The sequence below is a fragment of the Octodon degus genome, unplaced genomic scaffold (genome assembly GCF_000260255.1).
Source record: "Octodon degus isolate 3935 unplaced genomic scaffold, OctDeg1.0 scaffold00199, whole genome shotgun sequence".
Taxonomy (NCBI): Eukaryota; Metazoa; Chordata; class Mammalia; order Rodentia; family Octodontidae; genus Octodon; species Octodon degus.
The window spans coordinates 652,846-679,358 of record NW_004524775.1 but is presented as its reverse complement, the minus strand read 5'-3'; positions in this window follow the sequence as shown (position 1 = coordinate 679,358).

Genomic DNA, 26,513 nt, shown 5'->3' with positions numbered 1-26,513 from the left:
GACAGGAAGGCCAGGGCCTCCAGTAGCGTGGGCCACAGGGCAGGCACAGCCCGGCCACACCTGGGAAGGCCTCTGCTTCCAGAAGAACGGCAGCTGCCACCTCCTTCTACTCATGGCTCGTCCTGTGTCCATCTGTGGCTGAAGAGATGTGGGTCAAACATGCTGTGACCATGTATTTGCCACAGGGCTGCAGGCCTGAGGTCCCAGCATGACCTAGACTCTGCCATTGGGCCAGCTTTCTGGAAATGCTTTTCTATTACTAAAAGCCCACGTAATTAAGCCTTGTTGGTCCAGAAGCATGAAAGACTAAAAATTATATACCAGGTCTGACAATGCAAGGAACAAAGGGTTTTCTCAAAACGAGCAGCCCTGCTTCCCAGGAAGGGGACCGTAGTGTCACTCCATCTGTTCATTTATTAAGGAAAAATCTTTATTTCTAAAGAACATTTTGTGATTTTCTCTGCAAGTCATTTTTGGGAATTAAGAAATTCTACACACTTACACGTGTTGTTACAAACGCATATATGCCTACAGTCAGACCTATGTCTAAGCTGTTCCTTATTGTTCGACATGTATCAGTCATCCCCGACACCCTGGGCACTATGAATATTGTAGACTTTACCCCATGAAAAGAACTTCTGTGTGGATAAAAATGGTGCTGTGCTTGGTTATTTTCATAAATATTAAAATAATATCAGCTACTTGCTCAAGCAGTATAAATACTTAAAAGAAATTTCAACCTGACCAACGAATGCTGGCTTGCAAAATAACCACAAAACACTCAGAAAAAGACCTGAGCCCCATCAGAGAGAGGAGCTGCCCGACCACTGCCCGGGCCTGCAGCCCTCGGCCTCGACAGTCCCGGGTCTGCACGGAGCAGGCCGCTCGTGCTGTCCCAGTAAAGGAAGACCTTGCTTTCCAAAGAATCCACAGGATCCTGCAGGCTGGAGCCGCACACACCCACCGCCTGGATCTTCTGGTTTATGTGTCATTCCTAACAACATGGAAGGAAAACAGCCAGGACGCAGACAGAAACTCTGGCGGCTGTGCCGACAGGGCCACTGGCTTCTACTGTAGCAGGTGACCGCCAGGACTCGATGTAGAGATGAGTGTGTGGAAGGCAGGGTGACAGTGATTTGGAGGGCGTGCTGGCCCTGAGGCATGACTGAGGGACTGCGTGTCTTAAAATGAGGAAGACGTGTGTATAAATGAGGCTACACATAAAGTGTACATACGATGTTTATGATACAATGCTCGTGTTCTGCTAGACCTCTTCTGCACATTTCCTCCCAGTACAGGGCTTCTCTTTTCTTTTTAGTGGTGTTTCAGTCAGCTGCAATTTTAAATTGTGATGATGCCCACTTTATCATTTCCTTATTTTTAAATTCTCTTGTTTTATTTTAGCAGCTCCTCCTTATGCCGCTAGGCTGTCCTAAGATTCCAGGCTCCTGGGATCCTGCAGCCCTTCTGCAGGGCAGCTGGGATCCTGCAGTGCGCACCTCCCCCGCCTTCTGTCATTTCTTGAAACAGTGTATTTTGTGCTTTAGCAGTGTCAAGGGCAGAGATCCCTGCCCAGCCGGTCCTGCAGGCTCGCAGCTCAGGAGCCAACACAAGAGACAGCCCACGAAGAGTGTCATGTTTCTTTGGGTAGTAGCCTACAGCACAAGGACATCTTCAGACCCAAGGCCCGAGGACACAAAGTGCGTGTTCTCGTTCTTCTTGATCTCTCTGCATCAGTCCCTCCTTCAGGGGATGCAGTGGGATCTCTTCTAGCATGGGGGTGGAGTGCTATGACCTACCGTCAAACCAGGTTAGCTGGAGAGTTTCGCTACGGTCAACTTCCACACAGCAAGGCAATGGAGATTTAGAGGACAGATCTAGGCTTTATGGCTGGCTTTGAGGAAGGGGTCCTGGCTGCCAGGACCCACCTTGGGGAAGAGGAACATTAGCTTCTCTGGCTGGTATTGGAGAGGATGAGGGGTGAGCGCCAGGACGGGAGAAGGCCAGGCGCATGCGCTGCTCGAGCCTTCCCTGGGGCACCACTTTGGCTTTCCTTTGGTGCAGGGACTGGACACAGGGCCATGGGGGTGCTCAGCGTACGCTGCACTCCTGAGCTATAGCCCTGGCCTCTGGGCTATCATTTTCTGAGTCCAGTCATGTCTGTCTTTGCCAAGGTTGTGCAGATATTCCACATTTACCTTGAGACTTTAGAGTGTCACCTTATATTATGCTCCTCATTCATCTTAAGTCACTGCTGTATGTGCATCTCTGAGTTCCGGCCCTGTGTGGGGGCAGCTCCCTGCACTACCCAAGTCACCCTCCCGGCTCTGCCATACACCAAACGGTACATGCTCTCAGTTCTGTTTCCATACTCTTGATCTGGGTCTGCTGACACGGTGTGTATACTGCCTCTTATTGTGGGAATATGACTTTAGTTCACAGTCTGCCATTGCAAACTGTATACAGATGTTAAACGCTGCCTAAAATTTTGTTTAGTTAGCTCTCCCTGATCTGTTAGTTTTCTCCTCCTTCCACTTCATCCCCAAGGATGAATTCATTGTGGATCTCTCTTACCTGGGAAGAGCTTAAAGCGGTCTACAGCTTAGCTACATTTCTTTGTGACCTTACCTCCTGGTCCTGCTCAAAAACAATGGTGATCACCCCATCCTTGGTGTCATAGCTAAGCTGTACGCTTCCTCTTTGTGACCATGAGGGCAGTGCTTTCTGCGACCTCCTTCGCACCAAAACTGAAGCTCGTGCAGTCCCCGTATCCGAGAGGCACAGCTCCACATGGGACAGCCTGCTCTAGGTGGTAGCAGAGGGAGGCAAGCAGAGGCTGTTGGCAGTGCGCTCTGAGGACCGAATTGCTTTCCCTAAATCCCAAAGAACACACCTTTGTCTCCCAGGAGCACAATGCTAGACACAGCTTCCTAGACACAAAGATCGACTGAGGGCAGTTTCTCCATCCACAGTCTTGGACCAGAACCTAATGCCTGTCAAGTGCAATGAAGGCAGATCCGTACTTCCTCACCAGGGAGCTTGATTATCTTTTGCAGGAAGCAAATCAGAAGCCAAATCAACTATAACATTCCCCTTCGGGCTGTGTCCTTTCCCAAGAGCCGGAGCAGACACATCTGCTTCCGCCGAGCTCAGGAGAAGGCTCCAGATGCCAGGAAAAGAAGAGAGGAGCCCTGCGCCTTGCGTGGCCCTGGGACCGAGAGCAACATTGTACATATTGCCTAACTTTTATGTGAAGAAAACTGAGGTAGTTTTGCTGAAACTAGTACTGAAACGCTCCTCTTGTACCCAGAATCGATCTCACAGTCTTCCACTTGCCGGCAGATCCACACTTCCTCACTTAGCTGTGCCGCGGAGCTAAATGCCTGGCACCTGACTCTCTTCTTAAAGCACCAGTCCTGTTTCTTAGAGCCCCGCAGTCCTGTCCCTGTTAGGTGCAACACTGTCTCCAGCACCTTGAGGCCTGCTTTCTGGCTTTGTCTGTTGGTTTTCGAGGCACAGAATTGAATCAAGGCCCTCCACGCAGAGCTGTACCCACAGCTCTTCTCCTGTCTTTATTTTGATGCTGGGTCTCCCTAGGTGGCCGAGTCGCCCAGCCTGGCTGGGGACCGGTTTGTTCTCATCCTGACCTACTGAGAGATGGAACGAAGAACACAGATGGCGGTGCAGCTCGCCTGGGCCGGCCCCACTCGGTCCTCAGGAGACACTGTCAGAATCTGGTTGCCATGAGGAACTTTACTCATTTTGAAAATAGAGTAACAACAGTAAAGAAGCAGGAAAAGGCGTTGAGGGAGAGGAAGGAAGATCAGACCACTGTGGACAGCAGAGAGAGCTTGACATAGAGGAGAAGGTCTGAAAAACGGGTGCGGGACACACAGGGCACCACAGAACGTTGCCTTGATGAGGCGCACACTCCACCGTGACAGCGTTTGGGGTTGGCAGGGCCAAGCGTGGGACCCCAGGGCCGTCCCCTGGGAGAGCTGTGTCGCTGTAGTTGCCCTCTCTGCCTGGGCTGCTCAGACAGCTTCCATCAGTGACAACCAGGAAATATTCAGAGAAAAAATGAAAATAGCAGCTCAACAACAAAAAGAGTTCAAATAAGAAAGTATGAGAGACAACAGCTCCTGTAGCACTTTCACTGTACTCAATGTGATAAGTCATTAGGGATGATTTATAGCATGTAGGCGGATCTGTGTAGGTGCTTCCTGGAAAGCACCTGATCTGCCACAGATTTCAGAGGGCAGAGGCTTCCCCGTGGATATGAAGGACAGCTGCACGTGCCTCCCTCCTCGGTAAGCAGAACCCCACGAGGTCCCAGACCTCTGTGCCCTGTACTCTCCTGAGATAAGAATGCATTGTATTACAGATGGAGATTACCAGCTGAACACGCAAGCCCTTTAGTGACTCAGTTTTCCTCCCTAAAAGTGGAAGCTGGAGTTGGAAAGCTTAGAAAGGGCTTGAGGAGCTGCTCCTGGTTTAACCTGGAGGAGGCCCTGTGCCAAGAATGAGGGTGGCCTTCCCAATCCGGGCAAAGCCTCAGCAGACACCGTCAGGGAGCTCGGTCCATACGGAGCAGAATCTGCCCTTCAGTGAGGTAGAAATTGAGCTCTTCAAGTGCCCTTGGAGTCTTGTTTCAACCAAACACAGAAGGAGAAAGCTCAAGTGCCATGAAAGAAGAGCGGAAGAATCCTTGTGCTCCTGGGGCCAGGGCCCAAGGAGAAAAGCCCTGCGCGTCTTTCTCTGGCCTTGTTGTACCAGGACTTCTGATCTACATAACTGAGAAAAAAAAATGTGTACTGTTTAAAGCCTTGAAATTTGGGATCATTTTTTACACAGCAATAGGAAATCGATACAAGTTCTCAAGCCACAGAGGTGGGTACACAACACGCAGATATGTTGGTCGGGAGGACAGGAGGGCTGAGCCCGCAGAAGGGAGCTGGAATGCAGACACGGTGCAGAGGAGAGGGAGACCCCAATGGGGAGCTGGGGAGCTGGTTCCTCAGGTGGGTGTCCAGGTGCTTTCTAAAGCCTAGGAGTCCATGGCGACCTCAGGAATCCACGTCTGTGGAGGCCCTGCCTGCCTGGGAGGCCACAGCACAGAAGGCCACGCTTACTGCTCACCCAGTTCTAATGAGTTCTCTTGTTGACCTGCTGTGTTCAGTTTAATTCATAGCCCAGCCTAAAAAGCATCAGGAAAGTCTACGACTTGTGTACACACGTGCACACACACATGCACGCACACACACCAGACATGCACACATACATGTGCACACACACGCGCACACACTGTCTTGTGGAGGCAAAAGCCACAAAAGTGAAAGCTCTGAGGTTCTGCAAGCAGCGAGGAGATAGAAGCCGCTGTCTCACCCAGGCGCTGCGCTCACCGCGGTCACCGTCACACCACTGTCACCAGTGCAGAGCAGACTTCACAAGGAGGAGGACACCTGACACTTCAGGTCCCAGCAGGCAGATCATGATGGTCTCCACTCCTATTTGAGAATGTCTGGAGTCACCCCAAGGGAAAGGATGACCTCCCCCAACCAGCACGGTGCCGCTGCTGAGCGCTTACCGGGGATAAGTGCTGAGAATGTAGACAATCACATACGCTCCTGCTGAGTCATGTCAACTTCACAAACAGGCACAACTGCCGCTCTGAGCTTTCTTCTAAGTGAGTAGGAGCCGACTTTCCCACTCCTGAAGGCAACACTCCCGAGAGGGTGTGCAGCCAGCCACCCATGCGAGTCTAAGGCCAGATGCCAAGGAGTTACTGGAGAATGCAGCCAGGCTTTCTGCGTGAAGCACGTCCTCCTGGTGGCAGTGTGCACTGCCAGCCAGCAGAGAGGTGCCCGGCCCTCGGACGCTTCGATTCTCCTACACGTCCCCAGGAAACGCTTGTGCCAGAGTGTAGACCAGCACTGTCTCCCTCCAGGCCCTTCTGTGCAGCCATCCTGACGCCAGGGCTACTGCCCATCTTGCCAGGGAGGAGCTCGCTGGCTACACCTACACTGGGGTGGCTGTTCCGGCCGCACACTCCGCCCTGTGCATCCTTTTTCTCCAGATGGGGCATCAGGGGAGGTCAACTCAGAAGCAAAGCAGGGCCCAGACTCAGAGCCACCTCACCTCAGGCACGTCGCACCTGGCTGCCACCTCCACCTCCCAACAACCGGACCCTCCCTGGCCCGCTGCCCCAGCGGCACCCTCCCTCCAGCCCCTCCTCTGTCTATGCCTTGTTTATGAAGCAGGTTCATTAATAACAAGTCCCCAGCAGTGGGGAAGATATCAGGGACGTTGTGCTGCCATCCACTAATAGGAGTCTGCACACGTGCTCCCCACCGTGTCCCGGGTCACAGCAGTGCCCTCCCCTCAGTCCTGGAGACAGACTGTGCACACGAGGGTCAACTTGTATGAAGCAGACTTGTTACAGGAGGCAGCAAGGGACAAAAGAAGACAGGGCTCCCTTGTGAGCCAGCCTCCCAAGGCTCTGACCATCGCCAAAGTCTGCCCTGGCTGCGGGATAGTGCCATGACTGCCCATGCCAACTCACTGCCGGCTAAGGCAGCTGTCCAGTCGCCCAGCTGTGGTTGCATGCTTCAGGGAAGCATGACCGCTGGGCAAAGCTTGGAAGGACATCCTGCTGCAGAGAGAGAGGCATACAACCGGGGCTATCCTGGAAGTTCCTCCCTCCTTTGGGATGTTGCACATTCTGCAGTTACTAGTTCAATCCAATATCAAATCTCGATGCTCAGGACAGTCAGAGGTGTGGAGGCCTTGCACCTGGCCGGGAAGCTGTCCTGTGCTCTGTGCTCGTCTCCAGATGCTCTCTGATAGTGCCCCATCTTTGCAGCTACATGGTGGAGCTCTTGCTGTTGCTGTTTTGGAGGTCTGATCTTAATTACGCTTTATTCTGAGGCATTGTGGCTTCTACTGAACTCAGACTGAAAAGTGGAGGCCTCCGGAGGGCAGCCTACCTTTCCCAGCGGTCTGTTCCTGCTGCTTTCCTTCTGCCCCCGTCTTCACTCTCTCCGCTCACACCTCAGCACCTCCTGCCTGCCCTTTCTCTCTCTTCATGGTAGAATTCTGTTTGCTCAAAGCAGAGCACCGGCATCTTGTGCTGCAGGAGATCAGCAGGCGGCCAGGCCTTAAATCTTGGACATTTTGGTCCTGGGTTTCTTAACCTTCTCTAACTAAGGGCTTCTGAGCCTATGCTGGCCAGCATTATCATTTTACTCAGCTGGGAAAGTCTGCAGATGCTACCAGCTGTTGGGTACAGACAAACGGGCAGCAGGTTCCTGGCAGTCCAGCGGGAATAGCTCTCCCTGGCCTTCTTTTGTTTTGTTTTTTGCAGTAGCCAAGTTGAAGTGGCTCACACTTGTGTCCACCGTGTCACCTCAGAACAGGTCCCTGCTCCACTCCTCAGACACCTGCTTCACACACAAGCTTTGTTCATTGTTCCCGTCACCAGTTCAGACCGCACCACCCTTTCACTCTTCAGCCAGGCCATCAGCAGCAACTTCTGCAGCCACGTGGTCCTCACAGGAGGAGGATGGAAGGAAGGAGGGCAGGACCCAAAGAACCACCTGGATACAGCGTGGAACGGAAGAAGTTTGCCTTCCTCACCCACTGGGTTCCCTGTTTGCTGCCAGTGAGTGCCCGGGAAGGAGACGTCGATCTTCACCTCCAGGTTCCTGGTCCCCAAGGAGCCCTAGGAGGAAGGCTGAATTCATCTGAAGCACCCGTCCTCCCTGTAACTCTGTCAGACCACAGACAGAGTCGTCCTGCCTGCCCCCAGTTTGCAGCTCGCTCCTTCAGACCGCCTCTTCAGGAGTGGGGGCGCACTCCTGAAACACCAGCGCAGGAGGCAGGTCTCTGAGTTCAGGCCAGCCTGGGCTGCAGAGCCCCGGGGAGGCCCGGTCTCGCCTCTGGGTGCCACAGTCGTCGGGTCCTGGCAAATCTGCCCCGCTCCAGCTTCCCCGACATCAGCGTCCCTGAGAACGGGTGAGCTGCACACGCGCGCAGCGCTGCTGAGTGGGCTCGGTCGCACTCACTCTCTGCCTGAAAACTCGCAGCCAATGTGCCTGTTGTTCTCCGCCTCTTGGTTTAGTCTAAACTGAGTATACGAAGCCCCCTGCTCTCAGAGATTATGGGCCGAACAGAGTGGGAAACACGCCTCACAGGCTCCCATGTAGGTTAACTGAAGACACCTTCAAAGCCACAAGGGGTCGGGCTGTAGAGTCTTCCACTGTGTGCTCGGAAGGCGGCATTTGGGTCCTTCCAGCCTCCGGCCCACGCTCCGCTTTGTCTGGGGTTGCTTGCGGTGTTCAGTACTGGGCGCTGCTCCGCTCTGTGAGGGAGAACCTGCCGGCCCTTGTTTCTGCGATCGTCGCTTTCTGCGGGGGCAGGGCTGCTTCAGCCCATCCTCCTCGCGGGCTGGGCTCCACTGGACTCAGGCGTCTCACCCACGGGAACCCACGCCCTCGGCACCCCCGAAATCAGTTCTCTGCAGGCACTCCAGGCTGCGTTTTCCTCCTGGCTCTGGACAGCCTTTTTAAAAATGTGTACCTTAGGGCCGGCCAGATAGCTCAGCTGACTAAAGCGCCTGCTTAGCCAGGCTCAAGGACCAGGGTTCAATCCCCAGCGTGCAGAGCGGGTCCTGCCCCACGGGCGCGTGGAGGATCACTATGAGTACGATCTGTGCAGTGAGTCCCTGTAGACCCTGTACTAAAATTTTTAAAAAGTGTACTTATTGTATGAATTACAGACCATTTTTTAAAAATTCCTTCTTGTGTACCCTTCAGCGGTGCATACACTGAAAATTCCTTCCTGACAGGAGCAACTCTATTTCACTTCTAGGAACTTTTGTAGCCAGTTTTCGTGCTACTGTCCTTAGCATTGCTTGACAGGAGATTGCTCTACCTCAGCCAGGGGCTCACGATGGGACCACGAGTACGGTGTGGCAGACGGGCCTGGGCAGCAGAAGCGGGGCTGAAGCCACCGATGCCAACCAGATGCCAACGCACAGTGCAGGTTTTGAGGACAGGTGGGAAGCCAGCTGCGTGCAGAGCAAGGGAAGAACCCCAGGCGGCTGTCTCTGAAGAGGAAGCTCCCCAGGTCAGCGGCCACTGGCCTGAGCTGCCCTCGTGAGGACATCTGTCCGTGCTAACTAGAAACTGGGCTCACTACGGGCTGGTGGAAAGGGCTGCCGGTCCCAGAATCCCACGCAGTAGTTTCTCCGACCGGAGGATGAAGGGGCTGAAGTGGGACGGGAGGAACAAGACTCTCGGGGTTTCATCCTAAGTTTCACATTGCTTCTCCTGAAACTGCTGTTTATAACACAGATTTTCATTATACAGCATTTTGTTTTACAAAGATTTGATGTTATTTTATCCTCCACTTAAGGATAATTAAAAACTTTTCACAGTGTAACCAGAAAGATAGAGCAGCTAAGGGGGGGGGGGGTGTTTGCATTTTTTCCGCTTTTTAATGGGAAACAGCTAGGAAGCAGCGCACTGTTGATTCTCCCGACTCAGCAATGTCCGATTAAATATCACAGAGCTAAAAATAAATCCCCACTTTGAGGATGCCCGATACTGTGGAATTAGTGACAAAACACTGCGGGGCCTGGGGAGGCGGCGTCTCCTGTGAAAGCAAAAGCTCTTGCTAGCGATCTCAGAAGGAATTTCCTCACCCTTGCTGATCCAGGAAAGTGGAAAACAAGTTTGTAAACTGTCTGTGTCCTTAGCCAGCCCAGGAATTTCCTAGGCAGAGCCTTAACAATGTAAGAGAAGTTGGGTGGGGGATGTTGCCAGTGGCGGTCTTTCTGTTTTGTCTTGTCTTCGTGTTTTGGCTTTAACTGTTTTTGTGGTACTGGGAATAGAACCCAGGGCTGGTTGTTGCCAGGCAAGCTCTGCCACTGAGCTTTAGCCCTCTTACATCTTAGCTTGATATATGGTCTTGGTAAGTCACTATCGGCTTGGACCTAGAGGTCCCTGCCTTAGTTACCTTGTTCTCATTGCTGAGACAAAATACTCGGCACCCTAAGTTAAAGGAGGAAAGGATTGCTTAGCTCACAGGTTGGAGAGATTTCAGTTCATAATCTGCTGGCTCCAAGGCAGGGTGGCTTGGCAGAAGGGCATCGCAGTGGAGAGACAGTGGCTGGCAGGCAGAAGGCAGCAAAGCATGCAGGCAGAGGGTGAGTGCGGGCCTTCCTACCCCTTACGTGCCATCCAGATACTCATAGCGGGTAGCACTCTTGCCCTGGTCCTAGCACCCTTGAGCCCAGCACTGCGCCATGAACCAATCCCATGGTATCACGATCTAGAGCCTGCCACCTCTGAAATAGCCCTGCCCTTGACCACGAGGCTTTGGGGGACACCTAGACACAGCCGGAATACCCCACAAAGCCTCGTGCAGTCACAGGTGGGGGTTCTTGGAGGGGCTGGATGCAGACCGTGTCATGCTGGGATCAAGGACTTGCTGCCGGTGTTGACTCCCGATTCGATGCTGGGCTTGAGGCTGCCTCCCTCTGGCTGAGAGCACTTCCTGCCCTGGGGGTGGGCCCTCGGGTCCCACGTAGGGGACGGAAAGAGGGCTGTCATTTACTGCTTGTCACTTGCTGCTTGCTGCTCTCTGCCTTCCACCTGCCTTGAAATGTCTGCAGCAGTTTGTAACCAAAAGTACAGAGATGTCTCAGAAGAAGTGATGCCAGCAAGAAAGAGCTTTATGTTCTGGGAGCTCCTGAAGATGTCTCAAAACATGGAAAACGAGGACTAAAACACAGGAACTGACCCAAGCTCAAAGGCGCATTCACCTCATACTGCAAGTTATGCAAGGAGAAGAAGGCAAGAGGCACAGATCACTCCTGGACAGCCTTGCTGGATGTTACTTTGTTTAGTGATGCAGAACTAAAACACTAATTCTCCAAGTTTTTTATATTTCATATTATGCTAAATAAACATCAGCTTTGCTGCTTTTTATTTCCTCATGCATGCATGGCATACCGAGAGATTTTAATATCTCCACAGTACTTCCTAAAGGTCCCAGGGCAGCCCCTCTGGTTACTGAGCTCACTCCGCAGGGACGTTTTTCACAACCCTGAGGACAGCAGGGGTGAGGACGGCCTGTGCTGTGCCACAGTAACACAGCTGTGTTCTGCCACCATTTCCATAAATATCCTTCATAGGGGGCTTGGTCCCAGGCCCAGGCACTAGCAGGGGTGGAGCCCTGGGTGGTGAGAGGAGCTGGGCGCGAGGTGGGGAAAGCCCACTGAATGCCGGGATAGGGAGGCGCGGGCTCCTTCCTCTGCCTCCGCCTCCGCCTCCCAACTTCCTCCACCAGCCCTTGCCTTCTTGTTCTGGCCCTGGGCCAGCAACCTCAGGCTAAGGCAGGAGCCCCATCACAGCTCTCCTCCTCTTGACTTGGTTCTTCCTGGTCGCAGAGGCCTGCTACGCACGCATTAGCGTGCACCGCTTGGCCGTAGGTGGAAAACGAGCGACTCAGTGCGGGCACCCTGCGTTGCCCTTGTCTGAGTCCCCGGGTACAGGCCTCAGACCCACGGTAGGCAGCTCGTCCCACAGCACTAGCCTGGGCCCAGGCCCCAATGGAGACACGGGCCTCCTCCAGTGTCCACGGACCTGCCCCTCCGACAAAGCTTCCTCCACGTTTGCATTAGTTAGGTCAGCTAAGTAATGCAGAAGACCACGTCACCGCCAGGCTCCAGGAACAGGGCTCTTACAACAAAGCTAAGCTGGACGTGATGGTGCAGCTTGCGATCCCGGCACTCGGGAGGCTGAGGCAAGAGGATCGATGCAACTTCAAGCCCAGCCTGGGCTATAAAACGAGTTCAAGGCCAGCCTGAGCTGCGTAGTGAGACCCTGGCTCAAAAGACAAAAAATAGAAATAAACACAGAAATGAGAGGCAGAACTCCCGTGGGCACCCAGGGGCTGCATGGGGAGGGGTCTCCCGAGCAGACAGGAGCAGTCACTGTGCAGAAATCTCATGAGCAGCACTGCAGTGGAGCGGACCCAGCGCAGCGGCGGGACTGCGCTCACTCTGCACCCTGCAAACTGTCCTGCTGCGACCTCACCTGAGTCTCCAGGCTGCTTTTCTTTCAGGTGCCGTCGGCTCCCTGCTGTGGCTGCAGAGAGCTTTCTCCTGGCAGCACCTGCACCCGTCTCTCTGCATTTCCCCGTCCACATTCAATGAGGAGGATCAAGCAGGTTTGCTCATTCTGTTATGAAGAGCCTTCCACCGCCAGAGGCTCTAGACAGACAGCGATCGGGAAGGAGGAGCAGGAGCGTGGGGCAGAGAGCCCGGCCGGCGGCCAGCGGCTGCACACCTTGGGCCTCACACGTGAGGGTCACAGCACCTCAGCGGGACCCACGCGTCCTCCAGAACAGTGACGTCCGTGCAGTAGCAGCCGGGTAAACACCTTCCCTGCACAGGCTAAATGAAGACTGGAAAATGTATTTTGACGTTCTTCAGAAAGTAAATTAAACCTCTCACTTGCCATTGCACTCATTAGCCATTACCTTATTAATAACAACGCATCTTCTGCTCCTTTTTGTATAGATTTTCTTTTTTGTTTTGTTTTGTTTTGTTTTTAATGCAAATGACAGAGGCCTAGCTTTTATAAACCTAAGCTTAACATTACACATTTAAATAATTGTCAAAACTTTACTAAGTTGCTAGCATCCATGCACAACTAGAAAGCAGCCTTAAATTTGTATTCAGCCAGAAATGCATTGCCATTAACGCACAGCTTTCATTACTAAATACTGAAAAAAAACGGAAGCTTTCTGTGGAGGACCCGCCCCAGCAATGTTCGCTTCACAGCAGGCGGACGCTACTTGGCTCGCGTTTCAAACACAACGGACAGCAGATCCACGCTGGCCTTAGAGTACAGTCTTGTCCTAGCGCTACTCAAGAGCCAGGGCTTACTCTGGATCACATTTAATAAAAAGCAAAGTGCATACTGAGATCACAGCAATTTTAAAGACAAAAAAAAAATGATCCTACTGTGTGGTCCCAACAATAGACTCAAAAGTCTATGACAAAGAGGGGCTCCAATGAGCCGTTTATAAATACTTTAGATTAGGTACAGTTATACTGAAAGTTGAGTTCATCTGAAATAAAAAGAAAATGTTCCTGTTAATCCTCAAATGGTGCTTGTTCTACTTAACGTTTCTGTTAAATGCGTGCTTTGAATGACTTGTTGTCCAAGCGTAGCAGCTGCTCCTTACATTTATTGTTAAGGACTTTAACTGTCCATCTTCTTCAACTTCTACTCTTTCTTGACCATTCTTGACAATTTTCTTTATTATCTTTTTTCAAGTAGATTCCTTTTAATATTTCTTGTTATATAACTTTTCTTATTCACCATTTTTTATTGGTCCAGAGACAAAAACCAAAATACGAATAACTCAGAACGCACAATAACATCAGCACAAGATAGTAACTAAAACTACCTAAGCAACCAATTTGACAATTTTCTTTATGATGATTTTTCTACCATTAACGATTTTAGTAGAAGTTGGTATAAATTTGAAGGTACCCATCCTGCTGCCACCAAACTATGTGGATGAAAATGAAGTGAGGCCCCAATGATCCAGGGATCCAAAAGAAGTAAATCCTGTATCAAATGAAGAAAATCCACCTCCAAAGGATAGAAATCCACTGAAGGTGGAGCAAAAACAGCCTGTACCATAACTTCTGCTTCCACAGGGAGCCCTTTAGTTCCCAAAAATGTCTTCAAATGGGTCTTCATTACCAAAAGAAGTCAAGTGAAAATGGGTTCCTTCCACCAAAAAAATTCCCCAAAGATGACTTCTGGGTTCTGGAATGTGAATCCAAACTCAAATGAACTGTCAAAGTGACGTGCACCTCCTCCGCCACCATTTAATCCTTCTTTGCCATAGTTGTCAAAATGTTCCACTTTTTAGCATCTGATGACCCCTCCTATGCTTCAGACACTTGTTTGAATTTTCCCTCAGCTTCTTTATTCTCAGGATTTTTATCTGGGTGCCCCTGTAGTGCCGGTTTCCGGTGTACTTTCTTGATGTCCTCAGGGGAGGCGTACCTTTGCACACCTAGAACTTCATAGTAATCTACCATGTTTGAACAGTGCTGGGACAAGTCTGAGAATGTGAACAACTGGAGACAAAAAGGAGGAGGTGTGCGGCTGGTCCCTCACGGCTCTGGGATGGTACATTGGTGGTGGCTGCGGTCATCTTCTGCTCCTTGACAAGCTTCTTGGATTCGTTACCCTGCAGATGAGGAGAGGTGGGCACACTCCAGTGCCTACCCTCACCCATACCAGGCAGCACTGGCCAGCAATTGTGCTTGAGTCATCATTTAGTAGCCAGAACCACCACAGAGACCAAGTCTTATATGTCGTTAGCAGCAAAGAGAAGCACCAATAATATAAACAGGATGAGAATGTTGTTTTTCCATTGTCTCTTTTTAGAAAATTATGGTAGCTACTCTAGCTGAAGCAAAATAGTCTGTCTGTCTCTGAGGTCTCTACCTGGGTCAACCCCGGCTGGTACAGAAAGGTAGCAGAAGAGAATAGAGAACAGAGTCTGTAGAGAAAAATCTTACAAAGATTGGGGGAGGGAGTGGTCAAGAAAAAATGATAGTAGCTAAAAGTCAAGGTGTATAGTCTTCTTCACTCTTCCTCCAATTTCCAGAAAAGTCACCATGTATGCAAAAATAAGGAGCAGGGTAGAACAGATATGGATGCACTTGACAGCATGCTAACATATGAAAGTATGATTATACTTTGCATCTGGGTATTATGCTGCTTGAATTTCTTCTCAAGACCTTCACAGCCTGAGGAACATGTGCTGTTTCTGTCTATGCTCCCAAGAAGAAGGAACTGAGGCTGGGGTAGATGTGATTTACTGGTGACTACGTGGACAACAGGACACCAGGAGATAGGCTGGTTATCTACAGGGCTGGGCTGTGCTAGAAAGGGCCAGGCCCGGCTGTACCCATCAGAAGTCAGTCCTGGCTCCCAAAAGAGCAGGTGGGAACCAGGCTGATGCCCCAAACCTGGGTTCTCTGATGCCTAATGTGGTCAAACTTCCATGAAATGCAGCTTCCTTCACTGCGAAATGGAATAAAGAGGTGGGCTTCTCTCTCGCCTGGTCATCTCATAATAGAAGGTGTTACAAATGCCCCATGTCATTGCCTTAGTTTTAATCAATCTGCTTAAAAGTACTTTAATGTATATCAGATCATGTTTTTATGAAAGAAAGTTTATTGTAAGTTAATTAAAAGGGTTATTATGTCTTAAAATAGTCAGTAGGTTTTAATCAGTTGTAGACCACAGAGAAAGCAGTTCTTTATAATGATGTTTTTGCTTTGTTCTTTAGTAACAGAGTATTTGTATAATCAACCACCACTATTGCCAACTTAATGACTACTGAAAATTAAGAGATTACAATTCACAGATCAAAACAAGAATAAGAGTGTGACACCTTGGATTTTAAAATACTAACAGTAAATAAGTAGGTCCATGACAGCTCTATGAAGCAAAAGGAAATTGGTTTCATTTGTAGGTAAATTGTAACTACAAAGGAGGTTAAAATTATCTTTTCCCAAGAAGCAAAGAGGTAACTTTAAATAAGGTCAAATGTTTGGCTTTGGTAATAAGAGCAAGTGAATTTACTCCTCTTCTTTTATAAAACTGCAGCAATTAAAATGACAAACCTCAAGAGATTGAAGATTCTCTGAGTCTTTGCAGAATGTGATGAAAGTCAAGCAAATGGACAGGTGCGCCCTCGTTGAGGACGAGAAGATTCAATCTTGCTAAGATGCTTGTTCTTCCCAATCACTCTATCGACCCACCGCGCCAGCAAACAAAGGCCAGCAGGTTTCCGGTAGGAGTCAGCAAGATGATTCCAAGATTCACATGGAAATGCAAGGGCCTGGAATTGCCAGCACATGTTGAACCAGAAAGCAAATGAAAGAACAAGACAATCTGATTTCAAGATAAGTGCAATAATCAGAATATTTTACTGATGGAGAGAAAGTTAAATCAAAGGAATAAAATAAGAAGTCCAAATACAGACTTACACTTTCACGGACAACGGATTTGGACAAGGACGCAGGGGCACTGGCCCATCACTAATGGCTCCGGAACAGCTGGAACCTCTGTACACAAGGTATATTATGTATGCACCTTATGCCAAAAATAACTACAGTGCAGCATACACAGAAGTATAAAACCTAACATGAGAAACAATCTAGAACATACGCAGGTGAAAATCTTCACGACCTTGGGTTAGGATCTTGGGTTACAAAGATTTCAGTATCAAAAGCACTAACTTTTCTCAATACATAAAAAAGTGAAAAAGCAGACTTTACCCCAATTTCTAAGCCTGTTTGTCAAAAGACAAGATATAGAAGGAGAGAAAACGTCTGAGATCATGCATCTGACCAAAGACATCTATAATATGTAAAGGACTCTATAAATCTAAATAATAAGAAAGCACACAATGCTATTTTTAAAAGCTGGGCCAAACTTTGAGTATGCATTTCACTGACGAAGATGTGTGGATGGCAAGTGAAGACGTGAAAACATGCCCCTCCTCCTAGAAGCCTCAGGGAAAGAAACAGCGCTATGCACGCCCCAGACGACTGAACTTGGAAGACCAGCTGCAGCAAAGGTGGGCCAGGATGAGGAAAAGCAAAATGCCTCCCCACATTTGCTTCATGGGTGCATCTCTTGATGGCCACACGAGCCGCTTCCATGATGTAGCTGCTGTGCCCTGTCGTAAGAGTCAGCGTAGCCACACTGACACCGGGTGTTTCTACTCAAAGATTTCTCAGCTAGATGCATTATTTTAAAATACAGTTGAAAACCTGCAGAATACACTGACTAAAAAGCCTACAAATCTAGTCTAGCAGCCCATGAACAAGGCCTACACAATGATCTGCTTTCCCTCCCAAAGATTTTTTTTGGGGGGGGGCTTAAAAGTGTTTATTACAACAACTTTCTGTGTTAAAAATCACACAATGGAAAAATGTGCTATGCAAAAAAGTGTTTCCCCAAGTCTCTCTATCCAAAATAACAAATACTAAATTTTTAAATGTGTTTTTCACCAAATTATTCATATGCCAATATGGTTTTTTTTCAAGATTATATGGCATTATGTGCCCCTCTGTTCCTTGCTTTTTTACTTATGTGTCTCAGAAATCTTTCTATAACTGCACATCATACAGGTATACCTCTTTATTTATTTTTTTTATAAATGCAATGAGATTTTACTGGTTGATACAAGAAGAGAGTACAATAGTGTTACAAGCATATAAAATATTGAAATAAAAAGTATGTGCATTATAATTAAGGTGAAACATTTTAAGAGCGGTATACATTTTGAATGCAGATGTGAGTCATACGTGAAAGCAATACTCTATACAGTCTTGCTTTATGCCAGGATATTTGAAGGACCCCAGCACTATGGGGCCAACTTCCAGTCTGAAAATATATAGGAATATTTTTCTATCAATCATTGGTTTCTATTGTCTTAATCTGTTATTTTTCATTGCATATTGAGTAAGTATACATCAGCAAAATAGTTCTAAGCCTCCCAAAGATTTTAAGACCGGCGATCCCACAGTCCTAGCACAGCCCCGGCACGATGTGAGACAGCACTGGTCATTTTCTCAGCACTGGGAGAACATCCACAACTTAGAGGAAGAGAAGTTTATTTTAGCTTCCATTTTCAGTCCTCTGTCAGCTGGCTCCCAGGCAGAGAGAAGATGGCGGAGGAGTGGGTAGAGGAGAGGTGCTCCTGTCATGGTGGACAGAAAGCAACAGGAAGGAGGAGGAGCGAGGAGGGAGACGGCTCTTCCCGGCCACACCCGTGGGATCGCTGCTTCTAGCCAGAGCCCAACTCCGGCAGCACACTCGGCCACAAGCCAGTTCAGCAGCACGCTACACTCCAGTCACCTTCCCCTCATGAGAGGCTTTGGGAGGCATGTCACACACTAGGCCATAGCAGTCTCCCCAGCCTGTAAGTCTCAGGGGACAGACTTTGCTGGCACGCATGGCAGTGTCCATGCCTGTTACTTTACTCCTTCCTGAGACAAAACACCCAACCCCCATTGTTAAAGGAGGAAAGACTTGTTTAGCTCACAGTTGACAGGAGCCAAGGCAGGACAGTATGGCAGAGAGGCTTCGCAGAGGACAAACAGCTGATAGCAGCTGCGTGCGGTGGTGCGCACCCATGACCCCAGCACTCAGGCGACTTAGGCAAGAGGACAGCCACGAGCGTGAGGCCAGCCTGGGCTACGAAAGGGAGTTCAAGGAGAGCTTGTACTGCATGCAAGACTGTGCTGGGGGCGGGGAGAGTAGAAAGAGAGAAGAAAAGAGGCAGTCCCTGGCAAAGCAGGGCAGAAAGAAGACAGCAAGCAAATGAGCTAGGTACGTGTGACAAGCCGCGCACAGCAGCTGGCCTTCTGTCTCTTGCATCACCACTCACACCCCTAATTCTAGCATCCAAGTCAACCCCCATCTTACTTCCTCGGTCCCAGCGCCATGCACCGCTGACCCAGCCGCCTCTGCAGAGCTCCTCCTAGGACCGCATGAGGCCGTGTGGGGGCCGGCCAATACCAGCTGTAGGGGCGTGTATAGACGAGAATGGACAGACGGACGGGAGAATGAACGAATGAACAAGTGAATGAATAGGAGCTGGTCAACTGATAGAGAACATGAGCCATCCCTGCTGCCGCACTGCGCTAAGGCAGACACAGGAGCAAAGAGTAGCAGAGCAGCACTCAGGTTGGAAAGAGAATGTGTAGACTAAAAATAGAGAAGACAGCAGGAAGAAAAAGGAAGTGGGCACTAAAATCCCCTCAATGTGTCGCCTGGGACATGAAAATCTCCTTTCCAGTCAGCCACTAACTATGATATAATGAGCCGGCAGCTATGCTGTGGCTGATTAGCTCAGGGCTTCCCGTAAGGTAGCTTTATGGAACTTAACGGGACACCCTAGGCTTCTTATAGACACTTGCAGGCGCCCTGGAAAGAACGCAGGTGGGTTTCAAATACCACAAACATGCCTCCTCTTGTACGCAGATGCCGCTCAGTGACAGTGTCTGCTTCCCAGGCCCGGCGCGTGAGAAGCAGCTAGACCTTGGTAATGACCCTGCGTGTGCAAAAACGCTCCCTGGAAAGTGCTAAGTTGTCAGAAAAACGGCTATAGAAAGGCAAGAACTTAATTCATCTGTGCCTTGTGATGATTCTCCTGGTAGAATTAGAAGTGCTGGTTTTGTTTGCAAGCATAAAACTGATTATATTGGGGTTTTTTTCCCCTTTCCAATGCATCAGCCAAAAGTTTCCCCACCAGAAAGATGTGAGATTTGGCTTTAGCACATTAGCAGTTCTTGTTTTGGTCTGCTTCATTTTGTTTTGTTTGAAGATGAAGTTCTCACTAAATTGTGCAGGCTGGCCTTGATTTTGCACTCCTCCTACCTCAGCCTCTCATGTAGCTGGGATCACAGGTGCGCGCTACCACTCTACCTCTTAGAGGTCATTTTGAACAAGTTATTTAATCTGTCTTCATATGGCAAAAGCAAGCAATCCTGTTTTGGAAATTCAGTTATATAGTGAATGTAAAAGTGAATCCATAGGTGCAAAATGTCGAAAACAGAAGCTATTATTTTCATATATCGCTACTAATTTATTTTGTACCATTTGTCGCATTTTCGCTTCTTTCCCCCATGTTAAGCCCACAGAAGGATTCTTTCGACCCATTCGTTGTGTTTCCATGAAGACAGATCCTGAGCGGTCCCTAATGCAGCCTGCAGTACGCCGTCCTGAAGGCACCAGATCTCATCTACCACCGAATGGGAAATCCCGCAGCACAGAGGTTTTAATCCTAGGGAGTGCACTGCCCACATGCAAAACGTCCGGGAGACTCAAGCAGGTCTGTCGCAGCTTTGGTTAGCTTCTTCTCTAACTGTGGGCCGTAAACCTTGCCATACCTGGGCTGCGTTCCAAGCAAGGATACTGAGAGAGATGTTCCAGGTGAGAGGAGAAATGGACTTGAGAGAGAATAACTTTGGGGGATGGCTTGGGGGACAATCTCCACAGAGTTTCTGTACCTCTTGAATCAGCTTCAGTTCTATTAGGTCAATGATGTTTGCAGAGCAAAAGGCTTTGGAAGACATGAGATAGCATCTCGCTATGGGACAGAAGGTACATTTGTCTCCTGACTGAGAGAAGAAGTGTAGGGCCACTTCTGTGGTAGGGTTTCCTCAGGGAACTCCCCGAGGTCCACAGCCATGACCCACATTCACTGTCCACATTCCCATCTGGCCAGATCCATGTCACCCCCCTGGATGCAGACGCCAGGGAAGTGTCATGCTGCCCACTGTACGACCCAAAGTCCTTTGCCTTCGGCCCAGAGGTCTCTTGTCTTCAACAGTGCCTAACTCGTTAATACCAAAGTGGTGTAGAACCTCAGACCTGCCACAGTTCCGGAAGAGAACCTTCTCTAAGCAGCCAGTGATCGCTGATAACACTCTGGTCATCCTGGAAGCATCCTGGGGCTGGTGATTCAAACAACTCCACCACCACGACCGCCTGAGAGTGCACACAAGCACACTTGTGCTGAAGCAGAGCTTCCCAAACTCCAAGGCGAACTCCAGTTCTCACCTAGCCCATCGGGGTGCAGTGGAGACCTGCGTGTCTCACATCCAGGTGAGGCTGCACCTGCCTGCCCACACACCCTGCTCTGAGAAGCAAGCTTCTGGCTGTGGTCTCAGGATTCTAACTCGCTTGCTGGCGCTTAGGAGAAAGAAGGAATCTCAAACCATCTCTCGCCCAAGCTGCACCAAAGCTCTACATGGTGCTGCAGCACCAACAGGTCCCTCGGTCCTCGGGGTCAGCGTGAGCACAGGCCCCTGCTCTTCCCGATCTCTTGGCAGGTGACGTGAGACAGGAAGCCCCCAGATCCCTGTCGGTAGGCTGAAGGAACACCATCTGTGTGGCGCCGCTGGTCCCCAGGGAGCGCACCTTCTGAGCTTGCTTTGTGAGGTGGGGGAGCCCTCACCTGCCATTCTCCCATCAAGGTGAGTGTACTCAGGGCAAGTGGCACACAGTGTGCACCTGGCCTCAGGGCCGGTGAAGCCACCCTTGAGGTCCCCCAGCCCCTCCCGGTCAGGTGGGTCACACTGTCCTTGCCTGGGCTGTATCCTGTGTACAAAATCAGAGTTGAGGGGTGGTTTGCTCTGGCTCTGGGCAGAACTTTGAATTGGACTCCCCAAGTGGGATCTCCTGCCATGGGCCCAACTGTGTCCCCTTCTAACCTCCAGGGCCTCTGCCAGTGACCATTTGCATATAAGGTCTTTGTTATGGCTTGTGTGTATGTGTGCCCCAAAGCCTCATGCAGTTATGAAGCAGACTTGTAGAGTTTGTGATTAATTTCTGATTCAGCACTGGGATTATTGGCGCGAGTGCTGCTCGGATTATGGACGTGAGAGGTCCACCCAGCCTGGGGCAGAGAGCCTGAATGCAACCCAAGGGAGACAGACCTGCCCTGCTGACATCGTTGCCACTGCTCCTGCCCATTTGCTCTTGCGCTCTGCCACCGCCATTAATGGCTGCCCTCTGCCAAGTGCCACTCTGCCGTGGAGCCAGCTCAGTATAGACTGAAATCTCCATTAGATGTAAGCTAAATAAACCTTTCCTTCACTAATTTTGAGTGTCAGGTATTTGTCCCAGCAATGAGAGAAGATAACCAAAACAATCTTTAAAAAGAGGCAGTGCAGTTTAAAGAAGGTCGCCGGGACGGGCCCCAGGCCAGCACGATGCGGGTCCTTACAGGAAGATGATGCTGGAGTATCGAGTGAAGGCACGGGCCGGGCGCAGGGGGAGCTGAGCGGGCTGGCGCTGTGGCGCGCCAAGGAAAGGGCTGAGGAAAAACAAACGTGGTGAAGTCTAGGACCCGAACGTCACCCCTCAGAGCCGGGACAAATAAAACAAAATAACGCAAAAATGTCCACATGCCCAGGCAGTGCTTCGTTACGGCTGTCCTCGCAGACTGATACGCTGTCCTTCGATCAAGGTCGTTCCCAGGAGCAGCAGCGCTGTCAGACGCCCTGCGACCCGAGGCGGAATTCGTCCCCAGTCGGGGCAGCTCTGCTTTGCATTTCTCAAGCGCTTGTCTCGCACGCACGGGGAGGAAGCGCCCCTTTGTGTGTCTGCTTCCTCGTCATAAAGACAAAACGGTCACCGTTCTCCACAAGGAAAGCACTGCAAGCGCACCCTCCTTCTCCGGACTGAAGCAAGGACCCCCTGGAACGGCACGAGAGAAAGCCCACTCTGGCCTAAAAGAGAGCGCCCCAAAGAGCTGGGGAGGCCACTAGGGGCACCAGGGGCGCCGCCGGCAGGCAGCGGAGGGGAGGCCGCAGTCGGGTTTGCCGCCCGCGCCCCTTCGCGCTCTGCGTCTGGTTTCCTTGGAAATCCACTTGCGCGAGCGGTCTCTCGAGAAGGAGCTGCAGGCAGGTTTTTCCGCTTGCGAAGCGCAGCGATTGGTGGGCGCAGCGGAGACCGCGAGGGCCGGCGCGGGGTGCGTGCGTGAAGGCTGCGAGCAGCCGGGCGGCTGCGCTGGCGCTCACACGCAAGTTTTGAGGGGTGAAGCACATAAAACTTTGTGCCCGTGGACGTCTTACTGGGCCAAGCCGGGCTCCTCCAGGTCTGGGAAATGTCCAACATCGAGGCGGTCCCGGCAGTTCGCGCGGGTGCCGTCGCCGCTGCCTCGCAGTGGGCTCCAACGAAAAGCAGCCCAGGCTGTGCGACAGCCTGGCACAGGAGGCGCAAGCTCGGCGGATGCCAGCAGGCACCCGTGGTCCCCCCACCAGCCCGGGCTCTCCCTGTGGGCTCCCCGAGCGTGAGCGGTCCCCTCTGCCAGGCAGGCTTGCCTTTCCTGTCACCTCTGTCTGCCCCCACTCCTCACACCTGCCTCTCCCACAGCTCAGAGAACAGAAGTGGGCTTGGCCTCGGGCGAGGCCGCAGGGTGGGCAAGAGGGAGAAACGTCCTCGGTGCTGCTCAGTGAGCCAGAGTGACACCAGGGAGCCAGGGAGGTGCCGTGAGAGCTCAGGAGTGAACGCGGGAAGCAGATCTTCAGGGACAAAAGAGCGGGAAGCTGGGCTTCCCCAAGGCCACCCGGCTGCTGTCCTTCCCCTCTCACTGCTACATCCCAAGTGTGACTCCACGGTCCCCACGCGGTGCCTGTTTGCCCAAGGGGTCCTGCACATGGGACGCAAAGGACCACAGCCAAAGAATGAACTTGTGAACACAGGAGAAGGGTAAGGGGTTCTCAGTGGAAATGAGAAGGAAAAAGGCCCTGGTTTCTCCGGAATGGGAATCCGGAAAGTAAAATTTCCGCGTGGTCCCTGTTACCATGGGAGGTGGCTGGGGCTCGGGATGGGTTCCTACCACAGGTTCTCATGCAGTGCAGAGAATTGGACCTGACACAGGATGCAGGTATTAGGGTTCGTGTCTAGTTGTCCCCCAAAAGCCTCATGCAGTCACTGAGGCAGGGGTCTGGAGTTTATGATTAACTCAATTCATGACCCAAGGTGGGGATCGTGGGTGTGAGTGCTGCACCGCCCTGTGGCAGCCAGGCTGAACACAACATAAGGAAGGGAGAGAGGCTCGCTAGCTGCCGCCTCTGCTGCGCCTCCCTTTGCTTTTGCTGTTATCTGCCCACCATCATCTGCTGCCCTCTGCCATGTGCCACTCTGCCTTGGAGCCAGCCTAGTATGGACCAAAGCCTCTACAACCGTGAGCTAAATAAACTTTTCCTTCCTTAATTTGCGGTGTTGGGTATTTTGTCCCAGCAAAAAGAGGAACTGAGACACTAGAGGAAAAAGTTGCGAAGTTTTAATCAGGCGAGAGCACACTCAGGGTGAGTGAGTGCGGAGGAGAGAAGCACGGCACAAGTGCTGAGGATGTGGGCGTAGGAGTGCAAGGTGTTGCGCCAGGCTAGGCAGCACCCACCAGGTCTTCCAGAGCGTGACTGGCAGGACTGACAGGACTCCGCTACATGCAGCTGTGTCGGCCGGGGGCATCCTTCCCCACGATTCGCTGCATTATACTTGGATGCATGAGAGGCAGCCCACATGCACGAGCCTTCAGGGAGCTCTGGGGGAAGAAAGGCCGCTCGCTGTCGGCTTGTCAGGACGACCCGGCGCACAAGGCTCCTGTTTGCAGACTTCGAAGTTTTCAAGGGCAGATTCAGGGTCTTTGTCTTCCTTGTCTCGGCCACCCTGGCCTGGGCCTTGGGGCAAAGTTTGGGCATTGCCCAGGTTCAGGTAAGTGGAAGGCGGCAGTGTATCAGCCACAATCATGCTATATGTACAACCTCAATCTAGAACATTTTAAGCATAAAGAGAGTGTGGGAACCAGGTGCCTAGTGGCCAGCTATCACAGGTGACTGTGCATTTAAAACGACCACGCCAAGCTCCAGCTTTCTAACCCATCTGTTCACCACGTAGGGTCTAAAGGCAATGGGGATGTCAGAGGAAATAAAAAACCTGCTTTTTTGCATTTTTAGTTTAGGAAGAGGCTACCACTCACTTTAGTAGGGCGGGGCTGCACTCCACGCTGCCTGAGGATTTCATCCTTCGTCTGAAGTCCTAGTTCTCTGCCTGTCCTTGTTTCAGTGCTTATCTGTGTGGCTGGTCACCCAGCGCTTCCCCTAGCTAGCTGTCTTGCTCAGAAGCTGCCCAAGTAAGCATTTTATGTGATGGACAGAGGGCGCTAAAGTGATGACTGACGGCACCCGGACTGTATATCTCCGAGTTTCTACCACTCCCTAAGAGGCCTCCACCCAGCCCTGGATCTCAGGAGAAGAGACATCAGGCTTGGAGCCAGCCCACGTCCCTGGCAGCTCTGCACGTGCTCCCTGCAGGCCTTCGGAGAACTGGGGCATCAAATCCAGAGCTGGCTTCGCTTTCCCCACTGCCTTGTACGATAGCCCAGCACAAAACCCAACCCGTCCAACCTGAAAATGACTGCAGCCGTCTGTGGGTGCCCTGCAGGGGGACCCCCGGGCTTCCGGGCCCTTGAGCCAGTTGCTGTGCTGCTTGTTCTCTCCTGACACCCGCAAGAGAATGTTTCAAAGTGTAATGATAACCGGATGGCAGTGCTCATACGGGAGAGCGACATTTGGACGGAGGGATCAGGATGGTTCCGAGCAACCCCACCAAGTTCCCTAAGCTGCAGCTCGTCATCTGTGTACTAGGAATAATTGTACACTTATTGTAGAACTGTCTCGGGGCTGATAGGACCAGGTTACGATTAAGTACGGTGCAATGTGGATGAAGTGCTCACCACCTGATGCCAACATCCCTGCTGGTCCCCACCCCTACCCAAGCAAGGAACACCCACCGTTGATTCCTAAGTACGGGACTAAAATTTCAGCTCCCGCTTAGGGACATCTGGGTGACGTGAGAGCAGAGCCCTGTCTCTCCAGATGCAAAGCCGAGCGCAGCCGTCCACAGAGCAGGCTGGGACACAGCTGCAGCACTGCCCCCACCGGGCTCGGGCAGGTTACACGCCTAATCTCCTGCTCTCACCAGTAGTCTCCTGCAGCCTCTAGGAGCTGAACTGAACCCCAAGCACACCTCCTTTGTCCCAGACATCATCATGCAATTGTGACGACTGGATTTATATTTTGGAGACAAAATCACACATTTTGAAAAACTGCTGTCATTAGGAGTCCAAGTGTTGGCTCCACGCTAGTCATTTCCATTCCTCCCTCAAATTAAAGCATCCTGGAGCTGCAGAGACCAGCAGGGAAGACAAGGACTTTACTTCTCTCTTCCCCCATGACCCTTCTGCGGCTTTCCCTCAGCTGCGCCTCATGAGAAAGACGATGTGTTTAGATGGCAATGCTGGTCTCCATGACAACGCGTCAGGAAAGGGCCACTCATAAAGAGGAGTGTTTCCAGTCTTCTAATGGGTTTTCAAGGCTAGAGATGTATCTGTGGCTTGGGCAAGTATTTATTTGCTTCAAAAATGAAAATGTTTTTCATGCGATCTTTAGCATTCCTTTCTTTTGTATGACTTATACTTTATGAAAGCAAATTAATCTCCCAGAGCATCATAAGCACTGGTTCTTTTATAAAACTAGATAATGGAAAAGTTAAGATTTGCTTCTTCATTTTCAGCGTTCTTTCAGCCTGTGCCTATCAACCTGTGACACTGACATCTCAGTCCTGTCTTTGGCACAGTTAGAAAAGGAGTGGAGCGGGCCATGCCCCTCTCTTCTCAGTAAATGTCACAAATCCCTCATGGCTGTCTATACTTCCATAACCCCAAACAGGGAAGTGGTGGGAGTCACCGCCTCTCTCTGCACCAAACAGCACACACAACACACCCTAATGATTGTCCAGGCTCAAGCTTGCAGATGCCCTCATCAGTACAGAGACAGCGGTGGGGGCGGGCGGACATTCGGCCTGGTCGATGTCTGCCTCTGT